We start from the raw sequence: 24277 nt of genomic DNA on the forward strand, positions 1-24277 counted from the left end.
GCAATTCCCTGGGGTAGGAGAAGTACAGGTGTGAACTTATATTTTAAACTCTTGTTGTCACCTCTCTCACCTCTGTGATATTTTTATCATATTTTCTAACATATGGATTTTTATATAGTCGTGCATTTACATCATGTACAAATAAATGGACATACAATGGGTGTTCTTGCTCGAAAGTCTAACCGATTAGAGGAGTGAAATTAGCAAAGGCTGGAGGTCCCTGGGTGAGAGACACACACAGGCTCGTCCAGGGACCCGGATGAGAGCCCACCTTAGCTCATCTTTGCTCCCCAGCTAAAAGTTGTACCCCTACCTTGGCACCAGGAAGCCCCTACAGGAGAGATAATAAAATCCTATTCATTTGGAAGGGATCACAGAGCTGAAGACTCTAATTTTGCAGGTAAGGAAACTCAGGTGCAGAGGGATTAAGTAAGTAGAGATAGCAGCTTCACAGCCCTTCCAGGACACACCAGGGAAAGGAAAGAAAATGAAATAAAATTAATACCAGAGTTGGAGCTTGATTCCACTCAATTGCTCTTTCTGAAAATATCCCAATAAAGAAGTAAACACACAAACAAACAAAAAAAAGCAACAACAGAAAAAGAAAACAAAAAGAAGAGTTGGGAGGTGGCCTCACCTACCACCACTCTTTAGCAGTGCACTCAGGCTGACGACGATCCGTGACCGCACCATGCACAGTGCAGCAGCACCAGGCCTGGACTTTCCGACCATCAGCTGCATGGATTAGGGTAACACAGTCACCTCCTCACTTGAAACCCCTTTAGAATTCTGCCTTCAAAAGCCGGGAACATCCACATTGTTCTAAGATGAATAACACATTACCAAAAATAACTAAACGCTTACAGCCCAGGAGTAGCCACTGATCATCCCGAGCCGGTGAAATGCTGTTCCATGGATGGAGGAGGAAGTTACCAACATGAAGTTATGCTTCGCAAATGACATCCCAGTGCACCTATGTCAAGGGGATGAGGGTCACTCTTCTGATGGAGAGAACGTTATGCACCAAGTATGCCCACATTTTCTTAGAGTCCTACGATTTGGAGCACACTGGGGCCGGCATATAAATCTCAGCCTCTGGCCCCCAGGCCCATATTTTTTCCTGCTACCCCATAGCTAAGAGGCCTGTTTCACATCTGGTTAGATATGCTATGAATTCTGTCTCCACTGAAAGCACATACTCTCAAAGTCACCCCAAGGCATCAACATCCCCTATAGACAAGGCATGGTAATAAAGTTGTTGACCTGGTTTCCTTTTAAGAATGAGAGTAAAGAGAAAGTTCTCACAGAGCACTGCCCAGGACAAACTTGTCGGGTCTCATTGGGTTGGGCAGAGCCTCTAGGTCACCCACAGGAACTCTACTCCCACTCTGTAGTTCTTTTGAAGGGAGAGGGAGTGAGAGTAACAGCAGTCGGTCATTTGTCCTCTGGCCCCAACTAGAAGGGCAGCTCCACAGAGGCAGTGGTCTTGTGGTTCTCATCCTAGATTTGAGGACAGGGACTGGCGAGTAGGAGAGACTCAGTCAATAGCACTATGTAATAACTATGTTAAGCCATTTAATTTAAAACAGCCTTAGGAGATGCTCTAGACATATCAACATCCGTGGACTTATTGCATAGGGTCAAAGGGTGCGCAATCAGCCACGCCACACAATGGTTGCAAATGAGAGCAGTGAGGGGAGAAGGAAATGAGGAAAGGAAGAGGACATCACCAGATCGGGCTAAGAGCCCTTTCCCCCTCCATCTGCCTCCATCTCTGTGTCTTGGTCTCTCTTTCCTGCACATGAACAAATACAGCATGGCAGAGAGTAGGACTGGAAAAAAACGAGATTGAGACCAACCAGATACCACTGACCCCTTCAATCTCTATCACTTTGAACCCACGAGTTTCCACTGTGGCAGCTGGGACTCCCCCAGTCTCTATCCTGCCACCCCCCGCCAGTAGTTCCGGGCAGGGAATGCTCGGCTCCACCTCGAACTTGTCTTCCCACCCTCCTCACTCACAGCCAGTTTTTGCATCTGTAAGATCAGACAGGGGGTTCTCAAATGCCCCTGGGTCCAGCAGTCTTCTAGGGGCCCTCTTAGAATTGCAGATGTGCAGCCCAGCCTCTGAGACTCTGAGCCAGGAAGCTGCCTGTACAATCCGTGCTCGAGCTGATTCTGAGAGAGGTACTCCTAGCACACCATTCCCAATCCCTGAGCTCCGGGCCCTGCAGGATTCTGAATGAGCGCGCTGATGAGCAGGTCCATCTGTTTACAGTAATAGGGAGAACAGCCTGGAGCACCTGGCGAGAGGCGACCAGCAGAGAAACACAAGGAGAGAGATGCCATGCAGGGACAGGGGCTCTACAAAAAGGCAAAAATCAACACAGAATCTAAGTGAGATGTTTAAACTCAACAATGCCATTGGACAAAGGATGAAGTGGAGGGAGCTACAGAGTTAAGCAGATACGGATTCAAAGTCTTGCACAGTTTTCTTCTGTGATCTCAGACATACCACATAATGAAATAATTACTCTTCTTAATGTTTCTCATCTATAGTCCAGGGACAATATCTACCACATGGGGGCTTTGTGAGGATTGAATGAGATGTTGTAAGCAGATACTAGCTGCATTCAGTAAGTCTAACAGTGATTACTCAGAGCAATAACAAATAAAAGGCCCAGGTGTAAATTTTTATTTTTTAACATTTATTATTTGAGAGAGAGAAAGTGAGCATGAGTTAGGGGAGGGGCAGAGGAAGAGGGAGAGAATCCTCACAAGGACTTCCCACCGACCTGTGGAGCTCAACGTGGCCTTGATCTTAGGACTCTGAGAGCATGATCTGAACCGAAACGAAGAGTCAGACATCAACCAACTGAGCTACCGGGTGTCCTAGTTTATACACTTTGTTTTCATTTTTAAAAATATTTATTTATTTGAGAGAGAGAGCTTGTGAGCAGGGGGAGGGGAAGAGAGACAAGAGAGGGAATCTCAAGCAGACTCCCTAGTGAGCGTGAAGTCCTGTGTAGGGCTAGATCCCCCGACCCTGAGATTATAACCTAAGCTGAACTCAAGAGTCAGATGTTTAACTGACTGAAACTACCCAGGTGCCCCAGGTTTACACATTTTTAAGCAAAAGAATTCAAAGTTCTTATTTAAGGTCATATGCCTAGAAATTAGGTGAGTCCCTACAAGGGAAATGTATGACATTTGGCAGTATTTGTGCACTACATCTGCCAAGGTAGAAGCCAGAATATGCCAGAGTCCACAAACTAATGTCCAGTTCAGCATGAGGGCCAACAACCAAACGGCCCAACAACCCCTGGGCCTAGGCATGTAGCCACAGCCCCACAGCTCACTCAAAGTGTCCCTCTATAAACCTTTGTCATCTTCCCCTCCATATTTACGGTTTCTGTTTTCTGGCGGAAGTGCTGTGTGATCACACGGGTGCAGCTGAGCCCCAACCTTAACACCCACATTTAAGTGCTCTAACATTTCAACACTGAATATAGTCTCTCTCGCAGAAACTCTATTAAACGTTGACGGAAATTACCAGAAGCTGGTTCAGAAGAGCACGCGAGCATGAATGAGCTGAAGCTGAAATTCACAAAGAAGGAATGTGTGAATGATGTGGAAGCCATGCAACAAAAAATCCTATTTGGAATTACCCTCGTGGGAGGCCCAGGAAGCCAACTATTACCCTTACATGCTACCAGCAGCTGAGACCTAAGGAAACACAAAGGTTCCAACAACCATCTCTTTGCTTCATACAGAAGTAAGGAGACAACTGACCAATGCTTATGATTAGTTTTTCATCTTGAAAAATGAGCCAGTAGTATGGAAGCCACAGAGGAAACTCAACATGTTCATTCCTTGAGGAAGTAACTCTCACATTTAAAAAAAAAAAAAAATTTCCACGCTGAAGAAGGTTACTGTTGTAATTAGCCACACTGTAGTGTTTATTAAATTCTTAGAGCTTGCGAAGTTTATTTTAAAACTCTAAGTGCTAAGTTTAATTAAACTTGTCAAAGGTAAGACAACTTGCAGGATAGAGGCGGGGACTAGCGGCACCAACAGACAAAACCTATACTTACCGTTGTGATGCTCTCCAGGTGAGCCAACGTCACGTATGGCCACAGTATGAGACACCGCCATGGACGTAATTTATATGGATTGGTAATTCTCAGGATCCTCAAAATGCATTCTGACTTTTGAGCAGAACTTATTTAACAGAACTGCTGACTGAATATGAGCACATAATAATCCAGGCCACAGTGTCTCTTTTCTCATCTTGATGAACATTACGAGCACAAAGAAATAGATGATACCGTATTGTAGAGATTGTGTATAATTCTTTGCGTGTTCCTTACAAAATGCTTTGGAGAATATGCAGATAAATCACCAGAACCTCAGAGACAGTGGAGCACTACAGTAGAAGCCACAGAGTTTACAGTGGAAGCAACAGATGGCTACTGAAGCAGAAGATACCGGTCAAATTTCCACAGCTAGTGGGGGGAAGCTGGGAGAACACCCCGGGGCTTTCTCACTAAGAATCCATCCGATGCCACTGACCATGGATTAGAAGGGAAATTCTCAACCCCCTCTTCTGTGATACTTGGCTGAGTGTTGGTACACAATCAATTATGAGCAAACTCTTGTATTTGACCACTTTCTCTCACACTTATGTTAGAATATTGGCTGGCCAGTGATAAATTCGAGTATTTTCTACTTTGTTTTTATAATCCGCAAAAACAACAGCATAGTAGAACACTGTCTGGCGCTGAAAATCTATACTTAGTTCTTTATTTTTCCCTTCCATAAATAAGGCAAGCATGGGTGTAGGGGCTGGGAATCCCTCAGTAAAAAATAAAACAGACAAAAATCCCTGCCCTTGTAAAGTTTATATTCTGGCAGAGAAAATGGAGATTGAACGAGATGGACCAGTACATTACTTAGAGCACTGCCTGTGGTAAAGGCGCTGGAGAAAAACAATGCGGCCGGGGGCACCTGGGTGGCTCAGTGGGTTAAGACCCTGCCTTAGTCTCAGGTCACGAAACCAGGGTCCTAGGATCGAGGCCCGCTCAGGCTCTCTGCTCAGCGGGGAGCCTGCTTCCCCCCTCTCTCTCTGCCTGCCTCTGCCTACTTATAATCTGTCTGTTGAATAAATAAATAAAATTAAAAAACAAAAAACAACAAAAACAATATGGGGAGGTAATTTCAATACGGTGATCAAGACTGGACTCATTGACAATGTGACATCTGCGGGAGGACACAGTGGGGAGGGGGCGTGTGCCTATCTAGGTCTGGATTAGGGCTGGGGGGCTGCTGCACTGTTTTCAGCAGAGAAAAATGCCAATGAAAGGCCACATGCTGGGAGCATGTTCTATGAAAAGCGAAGTGTCTGCTATGCTGAGGAAAGGGCACAAGAGAAGACTTAGGAAATGTGGGGGAGACAGGGTAGGTGGAGGCACTTCATCAGGGGGCTTCAGAGACTGCGTGGCTTTGACTTGGACTCTCTATGATGGCATTTATGTTTTCAAAGACATTCTCTGGCTGCTATTTAGAAATTATCCTTATAGTCACTGTTTAGCAGTTACATTGTGAACGTTCCTTAACTGTTCTGCATCTCAGGCTGGCAGGATGAATGGCCGTATTGAAGGCCCCATACAGCGCACAGTGCTGCGGCACACTCTCCTTGGCCATGACTCCACTAAAACAGGTGTTTCACTGCATCATAGTCAGGAGTTCTCACATCTGTATCCAGACCAGACTTTTCAGTTCATGGACTCCAGGGAATACCTCTTTCCATTCTGGTGCGTGGCATACAGTATTAGCACATGGGAGGGCCTCAACAAGGATTTGCTGAGCGTAAGGTAAGGCAGACAGAAGAATTACAAAAGAGCTCTAACTCAGAATTCACATGTTAACAAGCTTCTTGTAGAAACACAAACACCAAGCCTTGTTCCTAAACCATTTGAACTGGAACTTTCGGTCAAACGTATTAGCTGTAATTTTGTGACCTATCAATGTAATCCTGAGTTGGGCCAATCCTGGAATTGTCTGGGAATGTGTATATATATATATATTTTTTTTTTTCACAATTAAAACTATTCTTCTTAATTGTGTGCATAAAACTTATGAGTAAATAGTCCAGGAGGACATTTTGCAATTTGGCCTTTGAATAGCTTCAAAAGGCATATTTCTTTGAAATCACATTTTGTTTGATCTCTGCTTATGGTTTAGGATGGCCCCTGAAGGATCTGATTTACTAAGCTGTCAGATGGCATTCGCATCATATAAATACCAGGATTAAAAAACAAATTTAAAAATAGTTTAAATTTTCTTCCCATATAAATATTTCTATTTAACCAATGTGAAGTAATGGCAATCACATCACGGAGTTGGGTAACTTGTTATTTGTTTAAAAACTATTTGGGTCACATGCATATACTGTGCCCTCTAGTTTAACAACCCGATGTCTCTTGAATCCATGACATCAGTGTTCCACAAGGGTGAGTGCCTAGACACTGTATTCTCCAAGTGAAGCTTGTGACCATTTACCTTTACATGTAGGCAGTGTTATTAAATAATGATCAAGGCATGGGAAACATTTTCAAAGGTCAAAGTTTTCTTTAGTATCTCTTCTCAGTGAATACCCTTGAATTTGCCTCCATCACTTAAAAATGAAAAGATTTCTTAGCTTTAATATGATCAAAATAAAATTTAACTTTAATTGAAATGAATAATTACTAAGAGGTGCTCCCAGAGTATTTTCAAGTCTTCAAGTCTTGTTGGGTTCTCTAAAATAAATCATACCTATGCAAGTCAATTAAAACCTTAAAACCACATGCCAGAACATGCACCTGATAAAAATAAAAATTTCTTCATGTCAACTTAGTCATTATTTGCCCTCAGTATCCGAGCCACAATTCATTCAAATTTCAAATAACATTAATCAAATAGAAATTCTATCTTGTGATTGTCACAGTTAAGTTGGAAATCATTCTGTCACTCTTACCATCCATTTGAAACACTAAAAATAAAAACCTAAAGATTTCGAGTCCTCATTCCATTTTACTTACAATGCTACAGAGTACGCCTATCTCATAAATATATAGCAATCTAACAGACAATTCCCAGAGAATGCCACCTGTTAAATCCCCCAGCTTTTTGAAATCAATTTGTTTTATCAACCTGTTGAGTACACAAATATTTTCCAAACTCGAGCGGCGAAAGAGGTGAAATCTATGAAGTCTTTGTAAATTTGGGTCAATGATTCTCTCAATGAGTTATGTGAATACAAGCAATCTGGAAACGCTTGTATGGTAAAGGTTTTCTGTAATTACGGGATTTGTGCATCTCATTTACACCATTTAGAATGATCAAAACATGCAATTATTGCATTCCAATTCTAATACAACGCTCATCACTGAGAACCAAGTACTCTGTTAAGACAGGGAATGCAGTGCAACAAATTAGCTGTCCAATACACTGAATTTTTAGTTACTTTACACAGTGACACTGGCTGGATGATGTTCATGCCTTTACTGCTCTCAACAACTAATTTCTTCCTGAGCGAGGTTCTCCATTTAATTGTGTGTGTGGCGGTGGGGGGAAGCGCGGGAAGCAGCCCACAATTTCCAAGTCAACTTTTAATTACTTAATTCTCAATTACAAGTGGGTATTGACATGGCTAACCGTAACTTTCATGAAATCTAAAGTATGTATCTACGATACACCAAGTTTTACTACAGAGAATTATCAAGCAGTTATAATGCTTGGCTAAGAGAGAAATGGCACATGGATCCTTACCACGGCGTCCTGTTGAATTCGGTCACTTGGCTTTTACGATTTCAACATTAATACACTGAATAAACTGACTGGCAACCGTGAGACCGGAAACAAAGTCCCCCCCCCCCCGGGTTTTCCACCCATAATTCCCAACCTACAGCTTTAAAACTTTAGCTACAAATCATCACACAAACAACATCAAGAGTGAAAGCATCAAAAAGACAAATGCGTCCCGTTTTCACTTTGTTTCTCTTTTACCTGGGGCGACCAGTGGTCCTTAAATACTGGAGACTGTGGTCCAGCCAACAAGTGGACTAGTCACAAAGATGAAGGGTGACTTTTCCCTCCTTCCCGGCAGCGGCTCCAGACGCTTCCCCACCTGCTCCTCCCTCCCTGAACCGGGGCTGAAAGGAACCCCAGAGAAGCTCAAAAATCACGAAGGGAGTGGAAGACCAGTCTCGAAAAAGTCAGGATGCCGAATTATCATAGTTTAATTTCTTCTTTCACTCGCCAAACAGTTGCAGAGAAAGCAAAGCAAGACGCATCAGAGACACCACAAGCCTAGTGGTAGCGGTCTTAGAAAAGAATTGAGTTCAGCCAGGCACAAAGGTCTCCATGGCAACGGTGAATTTAGACCCCCATCGGCATTATTTATGCAACATTTCATCACAAAAGGACCCTCCCACTAGCCTGCTTAGCAAATTCTAGTTTTCTGATTTTCCATTCCTTTGCCCTAATGTGTATCTGGATCCTTAGCTATCCGTGCCACAACGTTAACGAAAAAAAAAAAAAAAAAAAAAAGGAAAAGAGAAAAGAAAAAAACCCCACAGAATCATAAAATTAGTCTCAGACTGAATCTAGACTTTGTTTCCTTGGTGAATTCAAAGCAAAGAGATAGATTCGAGATTGCTTAGAGTTCATACTCAAAGCTGGTCTAGTTTTTATTTCAAAAGGGACAGTTTGAAAAACGTAAGTTTATTCAAATTATTTTATTTTTGAAAGGAGATTGCAACTCGAAAGAAGTATAAAATATGGCAAACTCTAGCACACCTGAAGGCTTACAGGAAAGAGAACTTGTCCAGATGCTGACTTTAAAGCTAAATTTATATGCTAATATCCACCCCTACCCACTCCCAGCCATTTCACTACCTCAAAAAACTCCTTTGAGCCTTTCACTTGATTCTACTCTAGCCACGATTTCCATGTATTTTAAAGACATTTTTATCAGCTGTGTGTCCAATGGACCATAGGTCCACATTTTATAATTAGATGATCTAGGGTAACTTATTTAAACAGACCTAGCACCCCAATGTAATGATGCACTATATTAACAAGATGTTATCTGCTGAAGAAGTACTTTCTTCAATTCTAAAACAACATACAACTATAATTGTTAGGGTAATACTTGATGATGTTGAAAGGAAATGCTGAGAGTCCTCGTTTGAAAAGAATCATCTTTGGTGGTAGCTCAAATAAGAGCTAAAGAAGGTGACTTTTAAAAACTAGGTTTGATTATTTTTAAAACAGCATAAGCTTCTTATTAAAAATTCAAACTTCCTACTTTCATAAAGGGCAGCTCTGATCCCACACCCTCCATAGACCAATCATTTTTAATACAGTTGTATGTCTAGACCTAAATCATGCACCTTGATCTTAGTCTTGATTGAATCAATGTTGTCTTTAACACAGTTTGCAAGGACAGCTCACGGATGCCAGTATTTTCTGTCAGTTCATATTTGATAAGATTTTCTGTTGGGTGCAACATAGGCAAATATCCATACCTCTTGGGGGCATTGTTCTCCCAAAACTGGGTGTTCCTGGTGCCTCTGGAAACACCATTGACCTTCATTGACCTTCATGAGGATGCACCCTGACTTGCACGACACATGGCCTTATGTAGATGATTATACAATTTTTGTGAATACATCATTCAGATACCTTCTGACACTGAAAACTGAAGAAGAGAATTAAAAAGCAGGCTAACATGACTCTCTTTTAAGAAAAGAGTTCTCCAGGCAAGAACAACAACCACCCACATGTTGGTTCCCAGTTTTCTCTCTTCCACATCTATCATCTTTTTTGTTGCTTTTGTTGTCTTTTTACCCCTCTCTTCTGTTCTATCTCCTCATGCCAGTCCTCTTTATTTCTGCAATATTGAGGCTTCTCCGTGACTTGGATGTAGTTTCATTGAAGCGGTGGCTTTACTTTTTCCTATTTTTCCATCAGTGTTGCCTACTCTTATTATTTCTTTCCTGACATCTGTCTTATCCTTTCTTTGATTTCATTTTTTTTCCCATGATTCTAACTTTCTTCAGGCTATAAAAACATTACAGCTGATGTTCTCTTATATTACTTGGGGGTAATATAATTTTCCTGGAGTTACACTTTCTCTGCATTTTGTATATGACTGGTATGTTACTTTCTCCTCTTTCTGATTTCTTTTTTTCCGACTTTTTTGTAATAGTGTCAATCTACTGTCTTATATTTAAACTCTTCAGTTTATTACTTCCTTGGGAATTATGACAACGCACCTTGCCTTGGCTTTTGCTTAATCACAGATTGAGGAGAAGAAAGGTGTTGAGTGTGAGTGACGTGAAGGTTAAAGACCACATGCTTGTAACATCTCCCATTTCAACATGATTCTCTCTTGCTGGAACTTGTCCTCCACAGGACTTCCTGTTTCTCTGTGTCCCCTCATGTCTTCAGAGCTCAGTGTTTCAGGGAAGGTGTCTGAGTCATGGCTGTTGCTTCTTCCCTCCTTCTCTTCTTCCCTCCCACCCTTCCATATTTCCCTCCTTCCTTCATCATTTTAAAAAATTAAATTTGTACAATGTATGATATCTGAAAAGTGATAGCTACATTCTGTGTCCCTTCTTTATATGAATTTGTGGCCAGTTCTGTTCCTACTATAATTGTAAATGGAACTATATTACTAATGTATTGCATTTTTGTTGATTTTGCTTTTTCTAGAAAAGAAATAGAATAAACTAAACATTGTGGAATAGCCATAATTAATAGTTTAAACTAAATTCTAAAAAGGCCTAAATATGTGACTTTCATAAAATTCAACACTATTCATAATTGAAAAAACCATCTCTGCAAACTAGGCATAGAGAGGAATCCCTTCAATTTGATAATGAAAAAAAAACCTTCCTAAAAATTACAATCAGAGTTAAATATTGAAACTTTTTTGTAGAGATGTTATTCACTGCTATCATCACTCTATTTAACATTGCACTGGAGGTCTTCAACAATAAAGTCAAAACAAAAAGCCAATGTATAAACACATCAATTTTCTTTCTGGTGTCAGCAATAAAGACATTAAACAGCAATACCATTTACAAATAGCAGAGAAAAATATCCAATATCTAGGAATAAATCCACGTGAAGGTAATCTAAGACCTCCTGTCTAAACACTATACAACGCTATTGAAATTAAAGCAGACCCAAATGATGGTATTGCAGAAATATACCATGCTATGGTTGGTAGATTAAGTATTGTAAAGATTTCAGCTTCCTTTGGTTAACTGAAAGGTTTAATAATACTCTAATCCAAACCTGGATTTTTTTCTGGCTGGGAGGGGCTGAGATAGTAGATAGTGGATTCTAAAATATACATGAGGGCATCTGGGGGACAGTTGGTTAAGAGACTGCCTACAGCTCAGGTCATGATCTTGGAGTCCCACGACTGAGTCCCATATTGGGCTCTCTACTCAGCAGGGAGTCTGCTTCTCCCTCTCATGTTCTCTTTCTCTCACATAAAAAAACCCCCCAAAAATAAATAAAATAAAATTTACATGAAAATGCAAAGGGCCAAGAAGAGCAAGTGGTCTTGAAGGAAAGAAACAAATCTAGAGACTGACTGAACCTGTGAGATAAGAGGGCACATTACAAAGCAGTAGTAGTTAAGACCATAGGACATCCGTATAAGAAGAATCCAACAGAACTTAGATCAGGAGAGATTATGACACCAAATCACACTTTTATCAAATTTATGAGAACCATGGAAGTGCCACACAGTGGGAAGATGGTACTTTCACCTGGGTGTCTATCTGGTGAAAAACGCACCTTGACTCCATCTCAAAAAATATAGAAAAATCAATGCCATATGGAGCATCATTCTAGAGGTGAAAGATTAAACAGTAAAGTTTTGAGAGTAAAACAGGGAACACATGAATGGCCTTAAAGAAACCAAGGCTTCCTTATGCAGGCTGCAAAAGTGCTAGCCATAAGAGGAATTAAAAAGGCATAAATTGGGCTATAGTGAAATTGGAAAATGCTGCTTATCAAGATGCCTTTGAGAAAGTGAAGGGGCACTGGCGGGAAGAAATATTCTCATCCTTACGTGTGTCTGTGTATTTATCTCTATCTCTATACCATCATCAAAAGTCCAAAATACAGTATGTGATAGGAAACCTAGTATTAAGAAGCTCAAAATACATCAGCAAGCACTTCACAGGAGAGGCTATCCACACAGGCAATAAACAAATGAAAACATGATCAACTTTATTACTCATAAGGGATACGAAATTTAAGATGTCCATGGAATGCCATTAAAATGGCATGGAACACACATTAGAATGGTTAAAGCAAAAAAGAGAGGAGACAAAGTGCCAAAAACTGACAAATATCTGGTGTTACCAGAACTTTCATAGACTGTGAGTGGAACTGTAAGACAGCAAAATGAATTTGATGGTTTTCAATCTCTTCTACAGCTCTTCATGTGCATCCTCTGTGTCTCAGAAATTCTATTTCTAAATAGAGCTACCCTACGACCTAGCAATTGCACAACTGGGTATTTACCCTAAAGATACAAACATAGTGATCTGAAGGGGGCACGTGCACCCAAATGTTTACAGCAGCAATGTCTACAATAGCCAAACTATGAAAGAACCTAGATGTCCATCAACAGATGAATGGATAAAGAAGATGTGGTATATATATACAATGGAATACTATGTAGCCATCAAAGAAATGAAATCTTGCCTTTTGCGACCATGTGGATGGAACTAGAGGGTATCATGTTTAGCGAAATAAGTCAATCGGAGAAAGACAACTATCATATGATCTCTCTGAAATGAAGAAGTGGAGATGCAACATGGGGGGTTTGGGGGGGTAGGAAAAGAATAAATGAAACAAGATGGGATCGAGAGGGAGACAAACAATGAGGGACTCTTAATCTCACAAAACAAACTGAGGGTTGCTGGGGGGCGGTAGGGAGAGGGTGGTGGGGGCTATGGACACTGGGGAGGATATGTGCTATGGTGAGTGCTGTGAAGTGTGTAAACCTGGCGATTCACAGACCTGTACCCCTGGGGCTAATAATACATTATATGTTAATTAAAAAAGAATAAAAAAGGAAGAAATTCTATTTCTAGGTATACACTCAACCGAAAGGTGCCCATAAGCACACCAGAGACATCTGCTCTGATGCTCATACCAGCAATATTCAAATCAGCCCCAAATGGACACTACTAACACACCCCTGAACAAGGATAAATGTAGTATGGCCTCTGTGCACAATGAGATACTAATCAGCAAAAAAAAAAAAAAAAAACGAACCAATAACCAAACACAGTATACAGCTGAGTCTTACACACGTGACCTTGAGCAAGCTGTACTTCATGATGCATGCACTTTTCTGAATGTTTATTATTCTTAAGAAACAAAGTCCTAGGGGCGCCTTGTTGGCTCAGTGGGTTAAAGCCTCTGCCTTCAGCTCAGGTCATGATCCCAGGGTCCTGGGATCCAGCCCCGAGTCCGGCTCTCTGCTCAGCGGGGAGCCTGCTTCCCCCTCTCTCTCTGCCTGCCTCTCTGCCTACTTGTGATCTCTGTCAAATAAATAAAATCTAAAAAAAAAAAAAAAAGAAAGAAACAAAGTCCTAAATTATTTTCAGTCCTAGATATCAGACATGAATGAAAACAGGGACATTATTTACCTATTAACGTTCTTGAGTCTAAAATAAAATACCATTTCAAACTCAGGGGTTTCCAGCAATATTCTTACCAATTTATTTTAAAATGAAAATATAAGCTTTTACGTCTTACAAAATAAAATCAGAACTAAAGAAAGAAGAAATAATCACTATTTGTTGCAGCCTCATCAGTTTTAAAATAATTCACTATGTTGTGCCCTTCTACACAAATGATCTAATTTCTTGGGCCCAAAAGAAAGAAACCGCATTATAATACTCCAAGAATTTTGATGTTCTAGCCACTTTTGTTTACTAATACTGACAGCAAAATAAAAGAATAAGTAGCACTAATTAATATAGGAAAGCTTTAACATTATAAACAGTGACAGATTTTGTAATGATTTCCAAGTAAGTATAATACAAATAGTTTTATGCTTTCCATAAAACTATCTTTAGAAGAGTTTTTTTTTTTTTAAAGATTTTATTTATTTATTTGACAGAGAGAAATCACAAGTAAGCAGAGAGGCAGGCAGAGAGAGAGGAGGAAGCAGGCTCCCTGCTGAGCAGAAAGCCCGATGTGGGGCTCGAACCCAGGACCTGGGATCATGACCTGAGCCGAAGGCAGCGGCTTAACCCACTGAGCCACCCAGGCGCCCCTAGAAGAGTTTTTTTTTAAAGACTTGACTCTTTCCTGAAATTCTGGCTTTTTACTTTCTCAGAATCAGCATTCCAGTATAAAACTCTGTAATTCTATTTATTATCCCTCCGGACTCTAAGGTATAAAATTACAAATGATTGACAGCCAAATTGCCAAGTCTGCCTTTCAAGGGGCATGGTGAGGCTTTAGCACAAAGATCCTTCTGCAATTAAAGAGTTACCAGGAGTAATATTTTTAGGGCCAGCTCAGCCTTTTTTCATTTGCAGGCTGCAGTTATCTCGGCTGCCCATGGCCAGAATGGATGGCAGGACATATTAGGGGAAAGAGGAGAAAAGAAAGAGGAAGCAACTCAGACAAACAATGCTGGCCTTTTGCCTAGGGCCCTGGTAGTGACAGCTACTTGGATGAACTTGAAACTCCGGGCTTCCTGCTGTTTCTCAGCCATCGCTACCTGGTGTCACACACAGTCAGAAGTAGGACACTGGGGACTGGAGGCTGGAAACGCATGACATCATACACAAGCTCATGATTGCGAATCAGTGTAAATTTGACCTCTGTAACTAGGAATGTAGGCTATATATACTAAATCCCCTAATAAAATATATCGTGTTCATTATTTGTCCTACTGGGATATAACCCTCGAGTTATTTGGGACCTTTCACACTGGGCAAGTCACATGCCTTCCTTCACTCTGTGCCTTAAGTTAGAGCTCATGCAATGAGGGATTAAGAAGACCAGAGGATTTTCAGGGACAGTGCTCTATCCTGGCATGAAATAATTTCACTGTATTCAAAGCACTCCTGGTTTCTCAAATAGGACGTGCAGTTGACCATCCGGGAAAGGTTCAGCAAGCCCTTTGGCATTCCTAATGTTGTCCAACTATCAATTCATGAAATCTGTCTGACTTTATATTTTTGGCATAAACAAAGCTTGGAGACAGGAATCCCCAGCTACTGAATGCACAACCGCAAAGACTCCAGGAGAAATGAATTTAGATCACGATTTTTAATGCATTAATTAATTAGAGGCGGAAATACATCTGTTCTATAGAACAGTCCTAAAATGCCACAATGTGTCAGTTTTACTATGAATATATGCACTTTCTAAGTAATATTAATAATAACAAACCCAGAATTCTCATTTTAAATGCTGAGTTCCCATTTTTAAAGCGGTCTCTCACCTTCTCTCTCTCTCTCTCTCGTGCACGCACACACACACCCCCCTTGGAAGAACGCAACATTTTTTTTTTAACATTTTAAATTACAAAGAAGAGTCTTTTTATGGCAGAATGGACAACGTCTATCATGTTTTACCCTTTACCATATCTCAAGCACATATTAAGACATTCACTCCTAAGAAATAACTCAATTCATCTGACTACTGAGACCACTGTATCTTAATCTCCCAGTAGTAAGAGTAGCATTTGTTGCGATTTTTTTGCATAATTAGCTTCCGTCTTTAGTTGATATTCTCCAACATTTATATAAAGTGGTGATCATGAATAATACTGTGTCAAAACAGAGTGGGCCCTGTTTCTTGGGCGGACTTGGGTATTACATCATTGCCCTAGGCTGAGGTACCCAAGGAATACCAACAAGAAAACGCGCATGACTAAGCATTTTAAGTTCTTCCCACAATGTGTTTGGCTAAGACGCTACCCAAAGAGAATACTTTAAAATATTTCTTTGCAATCAATAAAGAAAGAAAAAATAAATAAAATAAGGTTCAAATAAATTGGAGGGATACCTTTAAAACAAAGGAATAAATTCTTTGCAATTATGCATTTCAATAAATCAAATCAGAATTCTATAGACACTTTGGTGTAATTTTTCCCTGTAGGATACATTCTCCCTGGGTAATAGCACACGTTCTTACATTTAGCCTGGAACATTCTGGGTCCTCTAACTTAAGATTTAAGTTGTATCTTGGAAAGTTAAGATACAAAGGCCAATGGGCTCTGTCACGGGGCTGGGAATTACACACGGGAGAATTGGTTCAATATTCTCAGTATTTCCGGAATTCCAGGAGGCTAGTGTCCTCTGTGCTCTTTGTTTGCTAGTCAGTGTTTGTTGCTGTTGTGGTTTTATTTTATTTTAACTGAAACATTTAAATTTTGGTCAGCAATCTTTCATGAGTTGTAGTATATTTTATGTTCCATTTCTTCATTACTACCTAAGAACAATCTCTAAAGTCATTGTTTGTCCTATGGTGGGGTTGGATGCCTGTGGAGGAGGAGAGGAAGCTGGCTTAAACAGTCCAGGCTGACCTTTGCCAAAAGGACCTTGCTTGCGGAGATTATAACATTTCATATTAAACTGATGAGAATCACAATAGAATCAGTGCCTTGTCATTTGTTGAAATAATACACTGTCTTTTGAGAATTTTGAAGACTCTTCTACAAGATGTTTTGAAATCGTCGCTATTTCTGAGTGTTGCCTAAATACTAGGATCAAAAATGGAGGCCTTGACTGCATTCTACAATTTCAGCTGGTTCTAGAACGGATATGGTTTTTTTTTGAAGTAAGTGTTTGTCAGGATGCCTATAAGCTTTGCTTATACTTCTTTAAAGTTCCTAAATTCCAAGGTTTCTCTCTTCATAACAGCAACCAATCTGGCATGAAATGGTTCTCTGACACTGAAAAACTGAGGCTTACCCTCACTCTGTCGATAAACGTTATGTTCTCTCATTCTTGCTTGGTTCAAAATTTGGCCTGCAAAAATATGTTTCCCTCAATCCACAACTGAACTGTGGAATATTAAAAATAATAATAATGTGGAAGAGACGAGCTGGCATTTTCTTGGGTAGGTAACTCACCAATGAATAACAAGAACTCACTTTCAACACCTGTGAGCCTGCCTTTGTCCATATACTTGTGTGAGGAGGCTAGCTGGCTTTTTTGTTGTACCAAAATGGCAGCTTAAGCATAGAGTGGAATCTTGCAATTGCTTCTGCACACAGTCAAATGGAGCAAGTTGCTATCTCATTTAAAGATGAGAAGAGACATTTGGAATTAAGTAATTCCATTAAGATTAAGTAATGTGCCCCAAATCACACAGATTTTAAGTATTAGAACCTGCATTGGAATGTAAGCAGTTTAACTTCAGAACTCATGTTCTTGGGGCACCTGGGTGGTTCAGTTGGTTAAGGGTCCGATTCTTGATTTCAGCTCTGGTCATGATCCAGGGTCCTGGGACCCAGCCTTGCATTGGGCTCCATGCTCTGGGGGAGTCTGCTTTTTGGTCTCTCTCTCCCTCTGCCTCTTTTCCTGCTCACACACTCTCTCTCCTTCTCTCTCAAATGAATAAATAAACCTTAAAAAAAAAAAAAAAAAGTACTTGTGTTCTTAACCCCTAGAGATCTCTATAACTCTGCAAGGTTTTAAGTTTGTCTTCTGGGGTCATGTGGCACAGCCATAGCACCGTCATGTTCTGAGGGGGGTTGAATAGGTCTGAAGAATCAGAACACCCTCCCCCCCCACTTCCTAGAAGAAAGGAAGTTCTGATGAGAAACATCAGTTTCCCTAAATTCGTCCAGGTGCCTAGGGCAGCCAGCATCCCGGGGCTGCCCCAAGTCTACTTGACCTACTAACTAATCCCTCACCAACTATGGTTGTGCCTATCATTTTAAAGGTCATTAAGGTTGATATTGTATATAGACAATTAAAAATTCTATTATCGGCTTGGGGAGCCTGTGTGGCTCAGTTGGCTAAGCATCTTACTCTAGATTTCAGCTCAGGTGATGATCTCAGAGTTGTGAGATCAAGCTTCACATTGGGCTCTGCACTCACCATGGTGTCTGCCTGGGATTCTCTCTCTCCCTCTGCCCTTCCTCCAAGGTTTCTCTCTAAAAATAAATAAATACATCTTTTAAAAAATTCTTTATCTGCTTACATTTGAATGAATTAGTTGTGCTTCCTTAAATAAAAGGAGACAGATATCACTTCCCCCTTTACTAAGACTCCTATATGAAGGTTTACAAGTTGATGGGAGAGAGAATCTTTTATAACTTAGACTTTTAACATAAGAATTGAAGACCAAGTTGGGAAAATTGGACAGCCACATGCAGAAAAATGAAACTGGACCATTTCCTTATACCACACACAAAAACAGACTCAAAATGGATGAAGGACCTCAATGTGAGAAAGGAATCCATCAAATTCCTTGAGGAGAACACAGGCAGCAACCTCTTCGACCTCAGCCGCAGCAACTCCTTCCTAGGAACATCGCCAAAGACAAGGGAAGCAAGGGCAAAAATGAACTATTGGGACTTCATCAAGATTGAAAGCTTTTGCACAGCAAAGGAAACAGTTAACAAAACCAAAAGACAACTGACAGAATGGGAGAAGATATTTGCAAACGACATATCAGAGAAAGGGCTAGTATCAAAATCTATAAAGAGCTTAGCAAACTCAACACCCAAAGAACAAATAATCCAATCAAGGAATGGGCAGAGCACATGAACAGACATTTCTGCAAAGAAGACACCAGATGGCCAACAGACACAAGAAAAAATGCTCCACATCACTCGGCATCAGGGAAATACAAATCAAAACCACAATGAGACCACCTCACACCAGTCAGAATGGCTAAAATTAACAAGTCTGAAAATGACAGATGCTGGCGAGTATGTGGAGAAAGGGGAACCCTCCTACACTGTCGGTGGGAATGCAAGCTGGTGCAACCACTCTGGAAAACAGCATGGAGCTTCCTCAAAAAGTTGAAAATAGAACTACCCTATGACCCAGCAATTGCACTTCTGGGTATTTACCCTAAAGATACAAACATAGTGATCCGAAGGGGCACATTCACCCAAATGTTTATAGCAATAATGTCTACAATAGCCAAACTATGGAAAAAACCTAGATGTTCATTAACAGATGAATGGATAAAGAAGATATGGTATATATACACAATGGAATACTATGCAGCCATCAAAAGAAATGAAATCTTGCCATTTGCGATGATGTGGATGGAACTAGAGGGTATTATGCTTAGCAAAATAAGTCAATTGGAGAAAGACAAGTATCATATGCTCTCCCTGTTATGAGGAAGTGGAGATGCAACATAGGGGGCTTTGGGGGTAGGAAAAGAATAAATGAAACAAGATGGGATCGGGAGGGAGACAAACCATAAGAGACTCTTAATCTCAAAAAACAAACTGAGTGTTGCTGGGGGGAGGGGGGTTGGGAGGGGGTGGTGGGGTTATGGACACTGGGGAGGGTATGTGCTATGGTGAGTGTTGTGAAGTGTGTAAACCTGGCGATTCACAGACCTGTACCCCTGGGGCTAATAATATATTTTATGTTTATAAAATAATAAAAATAAATTTAAAAAAAGAATTGAAGACCAAGAGCTGAAGAAATATATCTTTTGTCACTATGACAATTGTATAGGACTTACTCAAAACATTTTACTAATAAGTGCCAGTTAATATTCACTAATTCATTATGAATTCATTCATATTCATACTTTTATAAACATCAAAAGTAAGTACAGTGCTTACAACAGCAACAAAAATGTATGGAACAATGTGCTTTAGTAGATCATGAAGACACAGTGATATTTACTAGAAAATGGATAGAAACAAAGGTTAAAAAAGTGAGGTTAACTTTCATGGCAAGTTCTTCCTCAAGCAGACATTTTATTTCTAGTAGATCTTGAGGGGAGTTTGTGTCTTCTAGAACTTTTTTTAGGTGTCAACATGTTTACATATACTAATTTAATGATATTTTTTATTTTTCATTATCCCTGATAAATGAAATCTTGAACTTGCCAACCGCAGTTATTACCAAATACAGCTCCCCCCCGCCCCCGCAAAAGGTGATATGGATGGCTGGCAAGGATTTGGTTTTGCTTTTTTTTGTTTGTTTTATTTTCACTAGTTTCCTAAATCCAAAATGGTTTGAAATTCTACTTATCTATGAGGACAATGTGTACCAAAGTTGAGATATATGCCTGGGAGTGCAATTCAGTGATGAATCTGGGCAATGGAAAAGGGATTAATGAAATATAACTGAAGGGCACCTGGGTGGCTCAGTTGGTTAAGTGTCTGCCTTCGGCTCAGGTCATGATCTCAGGGTCCTAGGATTGAGTCCTGATTCAGGCTCCCTGCTCAGTGGGGAGCCTATTTCTCCCTCTCCCTTTGCCCTTCTCCCCAGTTGTGCTCTCTCTCCTCTCTCTCTCTCTAAAATAAATAAATAAAATCTTTTTTTTTTTTTTTTTTATTTAAGAACTATAATTTAGACTTTCCACTAGGGTTCATAGGGCACAGGTTTATTATTTTCGTGATGAGAAATGACACTTGGGTATGGCTATCTAATTTATTAAACTTACTGTATAGCAGGGGACCTGATAGGTACAAATCTCTTCTGATATTCTGATGACATTCTATTACCATTAAATTGATACTTTAAGTACATGCTACCAAATTCCAAAGTTAAGAGGTAGCTCAAAAATGCATCATTGCACCTACTTTCAGGAAATCTCAAATACTGGGACCATAAATGTTTGTTATCCAATTCTGAAGCACAGATGTAAGTATGAATCTGAAGGGAAAAAAAAAAGACTTGTGACTGAAATACATGACTCAAACTTCCAGTTTTCTATCTCCCACCTCTATTTTCCTCACTGGCATTATTGGATGCCCAAGACAATCACTGCAGTATTTATCGACTTAGAGCATTACTATTACATTAGAATATCAGTATGTGGGCACAGTATTCGTGTGTGTGTGTGTGTGTGATTTAAATTGGCATGTGAAAAGCATTTTTTGCCACCTAAATTTAAGCAACTTAAAAACAAATCCATGTATAAAAGTACTGAATATTTTCTACAGTTATATTAAGTACACTGTGCATTTTATTTTTCTAACTTGAGAAAATATGTTGACAATTGTCCCAATACATGTGCATATCTTTTAAAAGGAAGATGAGCACAGCAAATTGTATTTCAAAATTATTCGGCAGAACATTTCCAGACAATGATGTTGGTAATGAAAGGTTTGATCTGGAAGGAAATGTCAGCAATTAATTCAGTGGTAATAGCACAGAAGCCAAAGGTAATGAGAGTATTGGTGATAAGAATGCACTAAGGAACCACACTGTGAAGGCATCCATGAACTCCTGTCTCCTGGGGAGACTGAGAGCTGGCAGACAAACAGAGAAGTAAATGGAAAGAATGTAAAGAATTCTAAATCCAACAAATACTACAAATCAGCTTGTGTAAAGCAGCCAGGACATTTCTCCAGGGTCATACAGTATGTAGAAACAGCGTTGATTATCTCATCCCTGACATGTAAAGAATGACTGAGGAACACTGAACTTTGTATCTACATGGATGGACAGGCGGACAAGAACATGTATACAAACATTTCACATGCATGTAGTGTTGAGCAACACAATACTTGAGACAATAGGAAAACCCTAGTTTTACACATATTTTGCTTTTTAGGGCACGTGGGTGGCTCAGTTGGTTAAGCCTTTGCCTTCGGCTCAGGTCATGGTCTCAGGGTCCATGACCTGAGCATTGGGCTCTCTGCTCAGCGGGGAGCCTGCTCCCCACCAGCCTGCCTCTCTGCCTGCTTGTGATCTCTTTCTCAAATAAGTAAATCTTAAAAAAACCTTTTTTTTATAGCAGTAATTTTCTTTTCTTTTCTTTTTTTCTGTTTTGACCTACTTGGCATTATCAGATTCCACTCCTCAACTTTTTGCACAGAATCTTTCTTACAATACTATGGAGAATGGTATATTCCTAGTGATGAATTTTATTTTCTTCTGCAGAAAATGTCTCTGAAAGGAAGAGCCATCATAACAAGCCATAAATAATAGGAACAGATTTAATTCAGCTCATTAAAAAATAAAATGTAGATCTCTAAATTCTAATTTATCTGTTTGAAAACCCTTAGTCATTGTAAGGCTATTGAAATTATTTTATTAGATTTAATTGTTAATATTTGTTTGTTCACTTCTCACAACTCATTAAGATTTTAATAACTCGTACTTCCTAAATGAGAAAATATGTCATAATGATAACCACATAAACATCTATTGCCTTATATTCTACAAAATGGTTTTACATAAATTATCACTTTTGATCTTAATATTGTTTCAACTAGGTATTAATATCTAAAACCAGAAAGATATTGTGAATTTAATAACAGAAAGCTAATTTATATCAAAGTTCTTATTTGGGAAGTTAACTTAGCAAACTAATCACAAAAAAGTACTCAGGCACATATTAAAATATACTTAGGTAAAGAGAGCACTTAGTGCTATGTTTCAAAACATTCACCCGAATCCCTTCACCTCCCTTCTTCCCTAATCCCCAACTCTCTAGATGGTTTTTCCAATGGCAAACAGTGACCTACCCTTGCCAAGCTATCCTCTGTTCCTAAAGCTTAAGCAGGCAGGAACTACTCTGAAAGGGTATAATCAAAGCACTGTGAGATTCCATTTCTCTCCCTCTGGAAATGAATGATAGAATTTCTTTTTTGATTTATTTTATTATTATAAAATATGCCATCATAATTTAAACAATGAAAATGGCTCATCACAATACCTTACATCACCACTTCGATATTAATATTATAATAGTTAGGAAAGTATGGGTAGTGATATATTAGACATTTTTCTTGTCACTGTTGGCACCACGAATAACTCCACGATTTCTGTCATCTGGGAAGATGTGAGAATCCTAAGCAACACGAATGAGGATTTCTTTTCTGGCTAGTTCCCCGTGGACGTGTGTCAGTATGCATAATAAACACAATAACATTAGATAGCATGATTCAAACACCTCCTTGGCAGTCACAGCAAGAAACAAGGGCACTGCCCTCTGGCCATGGAGACCAGAGCATCTCATCCAGTGTCTGTCCAGATGGACATGCTGAGCCAGTGGGGGCACTAATGGAGTCACCTTACAACATTCAGGTTTGAAAGAGGCAGAAACCAAGAGACAGCTTCTCTTTAAATACTAACAACACCACCAAAATCAACAATCTAGCATACTGCTTTCCATTTTTCAAGCTAATAATATTAATGTGTAGTGGTAGATTGAAGCCATCCTTCGAGAATTCTCCTGTGCTAGTGGCAGCCTAAAATCAATGAGGGGATAAATTCAGTTCATTACAACACAATGAGATGACTTATTAAACTATTTTGATAAATACAATATAAATTACTCATTTGTTAATTTAAAAGTAAAGATGCTTCTTGGGTCTTTCTCTACTATACTTCAGAGTCAAGAAGAATTTCAAAGAGGGTCTTTCACAATGAACATAACTACCCAACAAACTGGTGACCCTATATGCCTTTACCCCCAAAACCTAACACGAACTCACCATCAGTATATAAGCCTAAATGTCATAGTTTCATAAACCTACTGAACATACTGTCACCCACATTTAACATATTAATAAAGTGGCTGCCTACTTTTGCAAAACGAAAGTTGTCAATTCTAGTTTTCAAAATAGAGTCCAAGTATATACATTTAACAAGAACATACCATGAAATAAACATACACTTTGAAATATTATGGTTACAGTAGCTGGTAGGTTTTTCAATTTTATTATCCCTTCTTGATGTTATAACTGTCAGGACTTCATGTGCAGCACTAGAACTCCTAAAAAACCCAGAGTGGTCTTAAGTAACCAAGATTATTCTGCCACACACTGTTGGGAAGGACTGGAGGCCCCAGAGGAGTCCAGAGTAAATGGCTAATTACAGAGGTACTGCATTTGTCTTGATTATCATGCTCCTGCAACATAAAATGTAAAACCCAGGAAGATGATTTTCCCTAAAAGCAAAAGGCTATGTAGATGGACAGAGGTTGAATATTGCAGCAAAGTCTACCCCATTCATGTCAATGCAAATGGTGGGTATTTATCCTTTCTGATGGCTGAGTAATGCTTACTCCC

At 39.7% G+C, this 24277-nt stretch overlaps 1 protein-coding gene across 4 annotated transcripts in view; it reads right to left on the bottom strand.

The window, feature by feature from the left end:
- The window catches only part of CTNND2 (catenin delta 2), a 915285-nt gene that overhangs the window by 599438 nt on the left and 291570 nt on the right, over positions 1 to 24277 (bottom strand). Inside the window, exon 1 of one of the 4 annotated variants that reach the window (XM_047730984.1) lies at positions 8050 to 8328. The exons of the other annotated variants lie outside the window; for them this stretch is intronic. The gene's annotated coding sequence lies outside the window, so the exon portion shown is untranslated. Of the gene's footprint in view, positions 1 to 8049; positions 8329 to 24277 lie in introns of those variants that run through there. 4 annotated transcript variants of the gene reach the window in all.

Source organism: Lutra lutra, chromosome 5 (assembly GCF_902655055.1).
Source record: "Lutra lutra chromosome 5, mLutLut1.2, whole genome shotgun sequence".
In the NCBI taxonomy this organism is placed as follows: domain Eukaryota; kingdom Metazoa; phylum Chordata; class Mammalia; order Carnivora; family Mustelidae; genus Lutra; species Lutra lutra.